Source organism: Eleutherodactylus coqui, unplaced genomic scaffold (assembly GCF_035609145.1).
Source record: "Eleutherodactylus coqui strain aEleCoq1 unplaced genomic scaffold, aEleCoq1.hap1 HAP1_SCAFFOLD_42, whole genome shotgun sequence".
NCBI classification, from domain to species: Eukaryota; Metazoa; Chordata; class Amphibia; order Anura; family Eleutherodactylidae; genus Eleutherodactylus; species Eleutherodactylus coqui.
Genome location: NW_027101829.1, coordinates 200340 through 200885, shown reverse-complemented (window position 1 = coordinate 200885; position 546 = coordinate 200340).

Sequence of the window (546 nt, the reverse complement as noted above, 5' to 3'; positions counted from 1 at the left end):
CAGTGCCACCTACTGAAAGGCAGCATTCCTTCGAGTCAAAGTGGGACTTTTTATACAAGTCTTGCTACAATGACTGGGAATCAAAAGCAAAGCCAGACCCCATGTACATACAGCTGTTTCCGGGTTATTGCCCATCATCAGTGTACAGTAGGAGTCTGGCTTTTGCTAGTGAGAGGCCAGGGACAGGGGTCAGAAACGCTCTTTTCTCCTTAGGGAGAGCAACTATATACTATAAATAAGTGAGGAGACTCAAATGGCCACGCACGCTCCTCTGGGTAATATGCAAATAAGGGAGATGGAATAAATCCTCCACAGTGCCACCTATTGAAAGGCAGCATTCCTTCGAGTCAAAGTGAGACTTTTTATACAAGTCTTCTTACAATGACTGGTATTCAAAAGCAAAGCCAGACTCCATGCACTTACAGCTGTTTCCGGGTTATTGCCCATCATCAGTGTACAGTAGGAGTCTGGCTTTTGCTAGTGAGAGGCCTGGGACAGGGGTCAGAAACGCTCTTTTCTCCTTAGGGAGAGCAACTATATACTATA